The 13882-nt window shown below is 42.1% G+C and overlaps 1 protein-coding gene across 1 annotated transcript in view; it reads left to right on the top strand.

Moving 5' to 3' along the window:
* LOC145397808 (protein Aster-B-like) overlaps positions 1-13882 on the top strand; it is a 191545-nt gene that overhangs the window by 26296 nt on the left and 151367 nt on the right. The gene's annotated exons all lie outside the window — the stretch shown is intronic.

Here is a 13882-nt window from a genome sequence, read left to right as displayed (position 1 = left end):
TGTATTGGTGCATGGAATGTATGTAAGGGAGGATTACACACACACACACACACACACACACACACACACACACACACACACACACACACACACACACACACACACACACACACACACACACACACACAGCGAAGACTCCAGGATATTAATGTGCAGTAGGTGAAATAAATAGCAAAGGAAGAGATGTTACGAAGCTTCCTATGCCTCCTACAATAAGTGTTAAAATTCGCAAATGGGAGAACTATCGACAGCGTGTCAGACATTCATTAACACATCAGTCAAGCCCCCGGAAGCCTGACAACACCTCTGAGCTATAAGTATTATTGGTAGGCTAGCGATGAGAGTGTATGTGAGCGAGGTGGAGGGGGGAAGAGGGAGGGGGAGGCCGAGGATGATATGAAGGGATGGAGGGGAGAGGTACATGAGAGAGGTGGGTGTGAGCTGGGGAAAGGCAGTGTAATGGCGGGGGACAGGGCGACATGGAGGCGATTTGTTTGTGGCCACCCTTTACGGGATTTAGGCGTCTGGCAGTATATAGATAGCTAATGATTCTAAACGCAAGCACTCGTAAACTAATAGAATAATCTTTTCCATTAAGTTTGCATTTGTTTGCTGTCGACGAGTGACCTTGCGATCTACATATCCGCGTTATTGATTTGTTTCAGCCCACCAAATGCCACTGTGTCACATTCTTTGGCCGCTGGGGATTTCCTGCTACGTTTTCCAGAGTGATATTTTTTTGCTTGTTGTAGTTCATTCCCCTCTTGTATGTCACTGATGCAGATTGTGTGTGTGTGTGTGTGTGTGTGTGTGTGTGTGTGTGTGTGTGTGTGTGTGTGTGTGTGTGTGTGTAATTTTGTTCCAACTTGAGTATTGCAAGGCTTTATTTAGCATTGATATAATATACTTTCATATTCCTGTTTTTAATCACTTTTACCAGGAAACCATTTACTACGCCCGGTGATAACCATATAACCAAATTTTGGCGTCTGGTGGTTTAGTGGGCAATTACGGGGCTCCAGTCGGATTGAGCTGGTGAAGGTTTATATCCAAGGAGTGGTTGGGGTTTATTGCTCACGTAATGGCACTCAGGGATGAGTGAGGCTGGTCACTCTGATCTTAAATGTCAGAACGAACATGCCTAGCCCCGGGCACCTACGTTCCTCATGGAGCAACGTAGGATTGGATGATGAATGGATGGATAATCACTTTGTCCGCACGTTCAGTAAATGTTAAAATAATAACGATCACAGGTTGGATTTTTTTTTTTTAGGTCGGAAAAAAAAAAAAATTGGTCTATACGAGTAAAAAGCAATGAAGGAAGTTTGTTATCACGTCACTAGCAAGCCGAGCTGATAACAGACAAATCAAGGTCTGAAGTGTGTTAGAAGCACAACACTATCAATTTTCTGGTTTATTATCTTAGAAAATAAGGAAGAATGAAAAATCAAGGAGTGCCGTGAGGGATGAGAAAACATTGTAAACTAGGTCATATTTTGTCAAGTACAGCTGTAATAGGTTTTTTGTTGGTTATTCTAGAAAAGAGGGAAGGACGATGAATGTAAAGTGGGAGAAGAAAAGAATATAAGAGCAGTGTTTATAGATCTAATAGAGACCCAGTTAGGAAGAGTGTAGGAAGGTAGCGAAAGAAGGAAGGAAGGAAAGATAGTAAGAAAGCATGGAGGGAACGGGAAAGGGGACAAGTAGTAATGGGGGGAGGGGTGGACGGAATGGTGACAGATGAAGGGGAAAGATGGGTTAGGAGGAGGGGGTGTGACAGGTGCAGAGAGAGAGAGAGAGAGAGAGAGGAGGGGGGAGGGACGAGTAGAAGGGTGACATTGACATGGAGAGAGAGAGAGAGAGAGAGAGAGAGAGAGAGTGAGAGAGGAGGGGGAACTGATGAAGTAGTGAAAGGAGGTATCGGGTACAGTGAAGACTTTAAAAAGTGTTGCAAATGAGGGAAGTGGAGAAGATAAGAGGAGGATGGATAGGTAGTGTTACGAGGGAGGATGGTGGAGAGATGGAAGAAGGGGGAGGAGGGATAGATAGAGAGGAATGTGGAGAGGAGGAGGAAGGAAGGAAAGAGATAAGGAGGGAGAGAGCGTCGTTAGTAGGGTAGAAAAAGAGATTTGTGTGTGTGTGTGTGTGTGAGAGAGAGAGAGAGAGAGAGAGAGAGAGAGAGAGAGAGGCAAATAGAAGAGTTTAAGCGAGTGAAGAAGACAAGAGATTTAAAGGGAGTGAGAAGTTGTAAAGGGACAGGTTTAAAGCGAGTGCGAAGTTTTAAAGGGACAAGCGATTGAAAGCAGATGAAAAGCAGAAAGGAAAGAGGAGATTTAAAGTGAGAGAGAGTTTTTGTTAAGGGTCGGGAAGCTTAAGGTGAATGTGAAGTGGAAGGGGAAGAGAAGGTAATTTAAGTGAGTGAACAGTTGCAAGGAGAGAAGTTGACAGGGCGAGTGGGTGGGTGATGGAGATGGGGAGGTAGGTGAGGGAGGGAGGAATGGAGACTGAGGGAGAAAAATGGAGGGACCGTTGAGGGAGGGAAGGATGGAGAGAGATGAGAGACAAGTAAGGGGACAGAGGAAGAGGGGAAGAGAGGGACTGACATGCAGGTGGTGAGGTAGGAAGAAAGAGGAGGGAGATATTGACAGTTGAAGAAGGAAAAGAGACTGGGAGACTGTTGAGGGAGGGCGGGAAGGAGACAGATGTGGGAGAGCTGTAGAGAGACAGATTAGGGAGGAAAGGAGACTGGGCAACAAATAAGTGAGGGAGGGTGACGGAGAGACAGGTGAGGGATGCAGAGAGAGGAGGGAGACTGAGAGAGAAGTGAGGAAGGAAAAGAGACTATATGGGAGATTGGTGAGGGTGTTAGGAAAGGAGACATGAGGGAGGGAGGCGGTTAGATAGATGAGGGAGAAAAGGAAGCGGGGAAACAGGGGATGGAGGAAGGGAGAGCGAGAGAGAGAGAGACAGGCGAAGGAGGCAAGGAGAGAGGGACAAGCAATGCAGGTGAGGCAGTAGGTGGGGGTGTGGCAGGGAAGCATCGGGGCGGGACGGGGTGAGGGAGGCAGACAGGGGAGAGATAGGGAGAGGGGGGAACAGGCATACAGGTGAGGCAGACAGAGGGAGGGATGGGATGGGGATGGGGTGAGGCAGGCAGGGGAGAGGAGGGACACGCATGCAGGTGAGCTAGGCAGGGGGAGGGGATGGGGTGGGGGCGAGGCAGGCAGCGGGGCGGGGCGGGGTGAGGCAGTAGTGAGTGGGGTGGCAGCGTGTGATGTGGTGGTGGTGTGGTGGCGTGGATTAACAGTGGAGTGAGGGAGCATGGACGCGGCTCTGGCCTGGCTTCCGGATCTCTCAGCGGTGGTGGGTGCTGTGGGAAAGAGTCGCGCGTCACATTCGTAAGTTTGTTGGTAATCTTACGCCATTTTTCACTCGGAACTTACGCCATTTTTTTCACTCGGAACTTACGCCATTTTTTTCACTCGGAGCTTCGTTATTATTTACTTGGATCTTGAATTTACACAGTGTAAGTTAGTTGGTAATATTGCATCATTTGTCACTGGGAGCTTCGTTATTAACACGTTATTCACTAGGGTCTTCAGTATTTACAGTTGTTCACTCGATTTTCATTATTTCCACCGTTATTCACTCGGATCTTCATTATGTACACCGTTATTCACTCATCTTCAGTACACCATTCTTCACTCTCATACATACTTAAGTTCTTTCCCTGATAGTACACGATTAGTCACTCTTATCTCTACAGCATTTTTTATTGTTCTTTGTTACATCATTCTTCATCCATCACAACTCCATTCGTCACTCTGTCTTCTCATTGTATTTAACATTCTTCATCACACCTTCCTTTACTGTCACCTTTTCACGATTATTCACTGGTTTCATCATTGAACATTTCGTTTTACTTGTTCTGCCTGTGTGTGTGTGTGTGTGTGTGTGTGTGTGTGTGTGTGTGTGTGTGTGTGTTTCAGCTTCTTAGTGGATTGGTTTATTATTGTTTTATTTCGTTTTTTCACCAGTTCAGTTCGATGATTTATTTATTTATTTTTTATTTCCTTTCATTTCTGACTGGATTGGTTGTGTTTATTTCGTTTTGTAGCCCATTCAGTAGTTTTTTATAATATTTTTATTTATGAATTTTTTTTTGCTTCCTCAAGATGATTTTATTCGACGTAGGAAAGACCTGTTGTATGGAGACGTTTGTTGAGGACTTTCTCAAAACTAACCCCCTCCCCATTAAAAAAAAAAAAAAAAAAAAAAAAAAAAAAAAAAAAATTAATTTAATGTCAGATGGTGGTATATATGTGATTTTCTCGACCTGAAGGGGTTGTGGACACTGGTAGCAAAAAACAGAAGAAAAAGAGAGAAAAAGAAAAAAAATCAATAACCAGTCTTTTCATCTGACGGAACAGGATCACTGACAGTTTGAGTCCCGAATTCTCCTTAACACCTTCTCCCAAGCGATTTATTTTGTTTAATACACCTTACTGTTCTATTCTGTGTACTGTATATCCTTCTAAAATCGCCATACTCTGCATAAATAACGTGCAAATGGATATCAAAGAGCCATATCCAAAAATAAGTCGCCAAGGAAGAGGTGTTAGGGAGCCTCCATACCCGACGAGAATACGGGCCTGTTTACTATAGTCGTGGTTGCGTGAAATTCGAAAAACCTAAGTTACGAGGAAGGAATGAGTCTCCTTGGTTATTAGTCAAATTTACCTTTCTTTCTGACTACACTAGGACAGCAACTGAGCTGAAAAGGAGTTAGAGGTTTTTGTCAGGTAAGGAGAAACGCACTAGAGTATCAGTCCAAAGAGAGAGAGAGAGAGAGAGAGAGAGAAAGGAAAATCATGTGCATCTTATGTGTAGTTGGTCTTGTATTGGTTCCCTGTTTGCTCTTACCTGCAGTATCGTCTCTTGAGCCTGCATCGTTTACCCATCAGTCTCCTCGTACTTCTTTATTGCCTCTTCCATCCCTCTATCTGTATATAAAGTCAGGTTCCTCAATACCGGAAGGGGTGGCCGTAAACAAATCGCCGCCATGTCACCCTGTCCCCCGCCATCAGATTGCCCTCCCCCCAACTCACACTTCTTTTTATATTTCTTTTCCCCATCATTCCTTCTCATCCTCGGTCTCCCCCTCTCTTTCACATCGTAAGCGTTTACACCAAATTATCCACACTTTTTTTCATTTTCTCTCGCTCTTCGTATTGTAATCGCGTTCCATGTTATTATTTTTTATTCATTGTTGCAACATCATCGTCTCTCTTCTTAGTCATTCCCTCTCGTCCTCGGTCTCCCTCTCTCCTGCATCTTCATTTGATTTACTTCTTAATTATCCTCACGTTTTCATTTTTCGTTCTTCGCGTTTTTGTCTTATTCCATGTTTTTTCATTTTTTTCCTAATTAATTGTTGCTGCTTTATTGTTTTTTTTCTGCTTTTTCAGTTTTTAATTCATGCTTGCTACTTTGTGTGTGTGTGTGTGTGTGTGTGTGTGTGTGTGTGTGTGTGTGTGTGTGTGTGTGTGTGTGTGTATTGCCCTTGTTTTCTCATGTCATTATCTCCAGCATCATTCTTAATTTTCCGTCTTCCTGTGTCGTAAATTCTTCCTACTGTATAATTTATGTTCTGTCTCGTAATTTCACTTCTTCTCAGCCTGCATTTTTTGATCATAATTGTTTCATACTGCATAGTCTTTTTCTCCAGATTCTGTCGTCTTTATTTTTACATCATCCTTTTCTTGTCCTTTGCTACGCTTGGCTATGTAGTTTATGTATTTATTTTTTCAGGTTTTCCTTCTTTATTTTGAGTTCATCCTTTTATTTTTTCCTTTCCTGCTGCATAGTCTTTTTTCCATATTTTTCCTTCTTTTTTTTGACCAGCTTTTTCTTGTTTCTTAACCTCTTCTATCCAGTGGTCTATTTTTTGTTTATTCCTTCTTGCACCAGACGATTTTATTCAACTGACAGGGGATTGCAGAGTAGTGTTGGGGGTTAAGGCCATACGTAATCCACTGTAGTTAAAAAATGTCACCCCTAAACGGGACTCTTCAGTTTGATGGCATGTATTTCTCTCTCTCTCTCTCTCTCTCTCTCTCTCTCTCTCTCTCTCTCTCTCTCTCTCTCATTTATTTACATCGGTGTTAATTTCACTATCTCAACTCGTCACCTTCAGCCCTGTTCCTTTCCCTCCTCCTTCACCTTTACTTTTTATGCCCTAATTATCCTCTCTCCCAAGTCCTCTCTTTTTATAATTTCTCTCCTAAATACTCTCCTAATCCACGTTGGCTTCCGTCTCCACCTCTTTTTTCCACCTAATTATCCACTGTTTTCCTAAGTCATCTCTCTCTTTATACAGCACCCACCTCTTCTATTTCTTTCTACTTGTCTGCACCTCATTAATCCACTCTTTCTTTCTTTCTTCTCTCTCTCTCTGCTTGTGTCCACCTCTTCATCCACTCTGTTTCTACTTCTGTCTTTACCTCTTTCATCCACTTCCTTTTTTCTTTTTTTTTCTACGGCTGTCTCCACCTCTTTCGTCCACTCCCTTTCTACTTTTGTCTCCTCATTTTTCATCCACTCTCCACTTCTCTTTCCACCTCTCCACCTCTTTCATCCACTCTTTTTTTCTCTGCTTTTGTATCCACCTCTTTCTTCCACTCTTTACTTCAGTCTCCACCTCGCATCCATTCTTCCCACTTCCCTCACTCCTCCATCTCCTCAGTCTCTCTCTTATGCATGTTTTTTCACCCCATGTCTTTATCCTCGACCTTCTTTCATCCCTCTGATTCCACATTGCTATTCATAGAGGGTTCAATCCTTTGTGCACTATTGGATCTCCTTCTGTGACATTTAAACCGGATTCTGTCGAGCGTAGGTGTTTTTCTAGCGCTTCTTCCTTGTTAAGTTTATTTCTGCATATGACGCGAGCTTGTGTGTGTGTGTGTGTGTGTGTGTGTGTGTGTGTGTGTGTGTGTGTGTGTGTGTGTGTGAGCAAGTTATTTCTGCATATGGCGTGTTTAGATTTTTTTTTTTTTTTTTATGCAGTCTTTATGGATGTAAGAAAATACATAAATAATATAAGGGGAAATAGTCAAGGTTAGTGGACAAAATAATTCGCTAAAAGTTGATGTTTGGGAGTTTCATACCCTGCAAGAGTAAAACATAAGACATCCATGGAGGTTTAGTGGATAGTCTTGTTAATTGATGGTGCTTGGTTATTATTATTATTATTATTATTATTATTATTATTATTACTAATGATGGAATTCTTCTTCTTCTTATTGTTGTTATTATTATTATTATTGTTGTTGTTGTTGTCATCATCATCATCATCATCATCATCATCATCACTCTTCTCCTTCCCATCACCATAATCCACCTCCTCCTTCTTCCCATCATCATCATCATTTTCTCGCCAGCACCACACGATATGACTCCCCTTTCTCAGTATAGATATTAACAGTGCGCTACGCCCCCTTGTGTGCTCAGCCTGTGGCACGCTTGGCTCTCCTTTCGGTGCCACTTCGCTCTAGATTAGGCAGTTTCTTCGTAGGCTAAGTTTGTCGCTTGACTTCACTCGCCCTCTTCTTTTATCCTTGGCGTCATTCGGGTTAAGGTTATTTATTTATTTTTTTTAATTCTCCTTAATCTTAGTATTTCATTTCTTGATCTTGTTCTTCTTCATTTTATTATTATTATTACCTCCGCCAAAGGGGTTATGTTTTTGTCGGCGTTTGTTTGTTTGTTTGTTTTTGTTTGTTTGTTTGTCTCCATCTGTCTGTCTGTCTGATAGCAGGATTACTCAAAAAGTTATGAACGGATTTTGAGGAAATTTTGTGAAAGGGTGGACCAAGGCCACGGAAGAAGTAATTAAATTTTGGGATGGATCCGGATGCGGAGTATCCCGCACAATATCTCCAAAAGTTCTCACTGAATTTCAGTGAGGTTTTGTGGAAAGGTGGGCCATGGACCAAAAAGAATTGATTTGGTTTTGGAGGGCATCCGGATCCGGATCTGGATCCTTTTTAATGGCAATGGCATTGGCGGAGGTATGCGCTCTGCGAGTGCTTTCCAGTGATTATTATTATTATAATTGTTGGTATTATTATTATTATTATTATATTATACTTCATTTTTATTAATCTTTTTATACATTATCTCTCCTTATCATCTTCACTCATGTTCATCATCATTCTGTTGCTCTTTGTTACGTAATCATTGTCATTTTTTTCTTTATCTTTGATCCATTGTTTTATCCTTATCCTTGTCGGCCATTGTGTCACTAGTCATTTTGTATATATTGCCTCCACTTTTATTGATTTAAGTTCGGTCATTTTATTATAGCCTATATTAATTTGATTCTGAAAGGAAAGTTATCAAAAATATATAGGGGTGTTGCAGAGGGAAGACATAGGGAAATGTTGCTCCTGTCTCCTCCCCTGCCCTATTTTCCTTTGCCTTCCCCTGTCCCTTACCTTCCTGTGGCCTTCCCTCCCCTTCCCCTTTCACCTCCTTCACCTCCCTTTCCCTCCCCCTCTCACCTCCTTCACCTCCCCCTCCCCTCCCCATCTTTCCTCCTTCACCTCCCTTTCCCTACGCCTCCTCTCCCTTATCATACCCTTCCATCCCCCTGCCACGTCCTTCTCCCCTGTATCCCCCCTCCATCCATTTCCCTCCTTCTGTCCATTCCCCTCTCCCCTCTCCGTTTCATCTCCTTACTCTCCTCTCCCCCTTCATACTTTCTCCTCTCCGTGTCCCGTCTCGTTTCCTCCCCCTTCCCTCCCCTGCCGTCCCATCCCATCCCATCCCCATATCATCTTTTCACCCTTCTGTCTCCTGTCCACTCTTCTCCCCCTGTCCTCTTCCCGCCCCTCCCCCCCCTATCCCATTACACCTCCTCAGCCTCCTATCCCCTCCCCACCAATTCATTCCCCTCCCTCGGCCCCCATTCTCCTCCCCTCCATTCCCCTGAGGCAAGCATTACGCAAGCACACCAGGATCTTCACCCCCCTCCCCTCCTTCCCTTCATAGCACAGATCATCGCCTAGGACTGCAACAGATATTAGTTTGAAAAGGGTGATATTCTAGAATGAAGAGTGTAATGTTGTAAGGAAAAATTTTTGTTGCTTAACTAAAAAAAAAAAAAGTGGAAGTGTAGTGGAAGGTAGTGCTTTTGTAAATAAAAAAAAAAAAGTGTATTGGAAAAACTGCTTTTGTGAAGTATTTTGGTGTCGTATTGAAGACGTACTGATGTATTAGAAAAACTGCACTGTGCTAAAAATGAGCTTGTGTATTGAAAGAGTCGTCTGAAACATGTACTTAGTGAAAAATTGTTTATGTTATGGAAAAAGAAGGGTTTGTTACAGAAAATTGTTATTGGAGCTCAACAGCGGTTTTATAAAGTCCTGCGTGTAATATGGAGTGTCGTGGACGAAATGTAGGCTACTGTAAACCAAGTATGTAAAAAAATAAATAAATAAATAAATAAAACAAGTATATAAAATTTGTTCTGTAGTCCAATTTTTATAATACGTTTCGCAAACTTATACCTTAACAGTATCTTCATGAAATCGGAGGAAAACAAGAAATACACTGGAACCAATATAAGAAAATGCGCCCAAACGAAAATAAACAATATAATCAAGGCAAAGTCAAGATAGGTGCACAGACTAAAGTAAAATATTAAAAGAAAGAAAATTAAGAAGTACACTCGAACGAAAATAAGAAAGTTAGTCGAATAAAAGTGTAATCTAACTAAAAGAATCTGTACTCCAGGAAAAAAAAAATGATAGAAATGCACTCCTGAATGACGTAAGTACAGTACAGTAGCTACCGTGAATGCAAAGTAGGGTCGTGGTGGTGGTGGTGAAGCCTTGACCCAGAGTGCTGCATAATATTTACAGATATACAGTGCTGCGTGTGGTGTGAAGGTGCGGTAAAAGGGTGAGGAGGCACAAAGTGGGATGTAGCTACGGTATTGGTGCTAGATTAGATTGTTAGGTTAGATTTACGTAGGTGTGGTGGTGTGATGTGGTGTGTGGTGAGGTGTGGTGGTAGACAGTAAGGAACAGCTGCAGAGTGAGACGGACTCTTGTTGGGTTAGGTTAGATGAGGTGAAGTTAGGGTTAGTTAAGTTTTATGTACATTTTTAGTATGATGTGTGAATGCATTATATTTAGAGTGTAGCGTGTGGTGTGGAAGCATAGTTGACAGTGTGATGAACTGCTCTGTGGCACTTATTCGCTTGGCTTCGGTGTGGAGTGGTATGGTGTGATTAGATTAGATTTGGTTGGATAAGGTTAGGTGAGGTTTGGTGAGATGGAGTAAGGTAAGGTTGTTAGATTTACATCGGTTAGGCTAGGTCTAGTGTGGTGTGGTCGATACACTGAAAGGTTACGTACAAAGGGCTCTGTAATCGTTGGCTTAGGTCTGGTGTAGTGTGGTGTGGTGTATTGTGGTGTGGTACGGTATGGTATGGTGTGATTTGCTGTAGTGTGGTGTGGTGGTGTGATTTGCTGTAGTGTGGTGTGGTGGTGTGATATGCTGTAGTATGGTGTGGTGGTGTGATTTGCTGTAGTCGTGTGATGTGGTGGCTAACACACTGAAAAGCTTCACACGCTTTAAATACTGTACATGACCTACCTTTACCCCCTCTAGCAGGCAGCGAAGGGGGGGAGGAAGGGGGTAGATAGACTGTCTCTTTATCTACTCCACTCACGCTAGCCTTAACCCGGGGATCAACTTTTTGGGTCTGGTGGTTCTTTTACGCGTGTCAGGTACAGTCGTGGTCAGAAATAACGTTCCACATCCTTACGATAAATAATAAGAGAGTGAACATTAACTTTTGAAACTCAGGAATGTAACTTTTAGAACCCAATAAAGTTTCATGTCTGATTTGATATTTGTTCTATTATTATTGGTACCAGACGATTTTATTCAGCCGGAGCCTCTGGTGATAAAAGGGTTAAGAAAAGGTGTGTGTGGGGGGAGGGGGATCAGTTCAAAGTTTATAAATCCTAAACTAGCAAAATCGTCTGGGGGAGAGCATGATTAAGCCCTTCACCCCGAGGACGTCTTGTATTTCCCTCTTGCTATCTCCAGACGATTTCATTCAGCATAGGGGGATTTTTCGAACGGCAGGGATTAAATAGAGCCTTAAATTCCCCAATAGCGATTGGATGCCCTAAGTTGAATAAAATCGTCTGGCTGCAGCATAAATTGAATGTAAAACTGCATCATCTGACTGAAGCGGTTGAAATGCAAGCTAGGTCCTGAGGCTGAAGGGGTACGGCGGAGAACATGCTGGCTGAGGAGCTACGGAGATGCTTGTAAGGTTCGTTTACCCTTGCCAAGTTTTCGTGGTTGATTGTGTGTGTGTGTGTGTGTGTGTGTGTGTGTGTGTGTGTGTGTGTGTGTGTGTGTGTGTGTGTGTCTAGGTCAGGGTTACATAGGAGGTTCAGAATGATTGGTGCCTTCAGGGTGAGGCTGTGTTTTTTATTGTTGTGATGATGGTGATGATGATGATGATGATAAATAGGCTACTGCAACAGCAACAACAACAACTACTACTACTACTGCTGCTACTGCTACTACTGCTACTACTACTATTACTACTACTACTATTACTACTACTACAACTACTGCTACTACTACTACTGTTATTATTATTATTATTATTAGCAGTAGTAGTAGTAGTAGTAATAATAATAATAATAATAATAGTAGTAGTAGTAGTAGTAGTAGTAGTAGTAGTAGTAGTAGCAGCAATACCACGAGACTTTTATTCATCTTAAGGGAGCATCTAGGCCTACCAGTGAAGGAGGTAAGGAATGACCAAACACCTTCAGTTGGAAAAAAAAAAAATTAAATTAAAGCTGAATAAAATTGTCTAGAGGCAACAAGAATAAATCAATAAGCAACTTGGCTGTATGGAACAACTTGACCTCTGATTGCGAAATAGTAATATGCCACTTTTATTTTTCCAAAGGTCAGACGATTTTGTGTGTGTGTGTGTGTGTGTGTGTGTGTGTGTGTGTATAGAAACCCACTGGAACAAGTTGGTGAAAATCTATCAGTATCAGCGCATTGACCTAACGATAAACCCTTCAGCGCAGGACGGTTTTCATCAGCCGAGTATTTTGACGTGACACTGCCTAAGAAATTGTTTATTCTTGTTTTATTTGTTCTTGATATATTTATTCTTGCTATATTTATTCTTCTTTATTCTTACTGCCACCAGACGATTTTATTCATCGTAAGACTTACCTCTATAATTGAAGGGTTAATTAAGGTCATATCTAACCCTTCTAGTTTGGAAATTATCTCCAAGTCTGAGTAAAATAGTTTGGAGTAAAAAATACATCGTCGGTGTGAAGTGGTGAACCAAATGAGCAAGGTGTATTTTCGTCGGCTCAGCAAACTCCCTGACACCTTTTCCTAAGCGACTTATTTTGCTTATTGCACCTTACTGTTCATCTCCGTCGTACTCTGCTTAGAAGCAAAATTACTAAGGGACAGGTGCTGGGGAGCCTCCTAAACCGCGAGACTACGGGCCCAAGTCAGCAATTTAATGCCTCGAGAGTGTCCCTTTTGCCAACATTCGTAGATGAGTTACCGATGTGTGGGATGGTTTATAGCGTTTTATTTTCGGGATATCTTGGTGTTTTACCTCTTTACTAATGATTTAATCCAGGGAGCAAGTTTTGGATCATTTGTGTCTACGAACGGTTTGGCATGTCCATCATTATCCTCCCTAAAGCATCGTGTTAAAGAAAATCAGTTAATGGTAGAGAAGCATGCCAAGTGTCTGTCAGCTCAGGTATATTTGCCAGCAGAGGAGAATGAAAAGTAGATGAAGTGAAATACAGTATAAGGTGAACTTCATCAGTGAATTATGTGTGAGCAGGGAAACGTACCAAACCTTTTTCAGCTAAGATATATTTGCCAGCAGATAAAAATGAAAAGTAGAGGAAATGAAAATTAAGCGAATTCCATCAGAGAATTATCTATAGGCGGAGGAACATACCAAAACTCGTTCAGTTCAGATATATTTGCCAGCAGAGGAAGGTGAAAAGTAGAGGAAATGAAAATATTAGGTGAACCCTCAATAGTGAATCATCTGTGAGCAGGGGAACATACCAGGCATCTTTTCACCTCTGATGTTTTTGCCAGCAGAGGAAAGTAAAAACTAAAGGGGGTGAAATATTAGGTGACCTCCATCAGAGAGAATCATCTTTGAAAAGAGAAACATAACTAAGCCCCTCTTAACATATTAGGCAGCAGAGGAAAGTGGAAAAGTGTAAAAAGTGAAAATTATGCTATCTTTTGTCCCCAGCTGTACATTTAGACACCTTGCTAGGGTACGTAGATGATCCGTGCGAGGTGGTGCAGGTCATGGCATATATAGGAGTTCCCTAGTGCTTCATCTGCATCACACATATATGGATTTAACTCAAGGGAAAAGCATCATCGCTCCATTAGTTTGATTTTGCTGGTTTTATTATGCACAGAAGATCGCTGAGATTCCCCTTGCCTGCATCATGACCTGGTTGCTTATTTTTCTTTCCTTTTTGAACGACAGAATGTGCTCTTCCTTGTCATAATCTCTCGTGCTTCATATTGCTGTCACTTAACAATATTTTATGTAACACCCATCTGTCGCCATTGTCAGTGAATGTGGAGTAAGTGGAGTGCATGTGTTGGGTGTCAGTTTTGAAGGTGTGTGTGTGGGGGGGAGTGTTGTTGTGGGGAATTTGTGTATAGGTGGGTGGGTGAATTGTGATGAGTGGGTGTGGGAGTGGTGGTGGTGACTGTATATATCTGTTTGTGGTTTGTGATAAGTGGTGAATTTAGAAGTGGT

The sequence above is a fragment of the Coenobita brevimanus genome, chromosome 43 (assembly GCF_032717465.1).
Source record: "Coenobita brevimanus isolate Jiangsu-jjx chromosome 43, ASM3271746v2, whole genome shotgun sequence".
NCBI lineage: Eukaryota > Metazoa > Arthropoda > Malacostraca > Decapoda > Coenobitidae > Coenobita > Coenobita brevimanus.
This window is presented reverse-complemented; position numbering and strand designations above follow the sequence as displayed.